Below are 316 nucleotides of genomic sequence, written 5' to 3'. Positions count from 1 at the left end.
CAGGGGCCACGACCGGCTCGGCCTGCCTGGGGTGAGCCCTGGGGGTCCCAAGGATTCATGGCTTTTGCATGGTCCCAGGGTAGGAGCCCTCATCCCACCCGGGGGCGTCCCATAGGGTGAAGTGGAGGATCTCGGCAAACTGCTTGGCCAAGGCTTGCTCCCGCTCGAGGTGCTGGGTCGGGGCGTACGGGGGGCTGGTGAGGGCCTCCAGCAGGCTCCGCAGGGCGTTCTCTGGGGACAAAGCACCAGGGGTCCCTGTCCTGCTCCCACGCACCGCCCCGGCTGGGGAAACTGAGGCATGGGGCTGGGGAAACTG

The sequence above is a fragment of the Mesitornis unicolor genome, unplaced genomic scaffold (assembly GCF_000695765.1).
Source record: "Mesitornis unicolor isolate BGI_N332 unplaced genomic scaffold, ASM69576v1 scaffold34542, whole genome shotgun sequence".
Classification (NCBI taxonomy): domain Eukaryota; kingdom Metazoa; phylum Chordata; class Aves; order Mesitornithiformes; family Mesitornithidae; genus Mesitornis; species Mesitornis unicolor.
Note: the sequence above shows the minus strand (reverse complement) of the source record.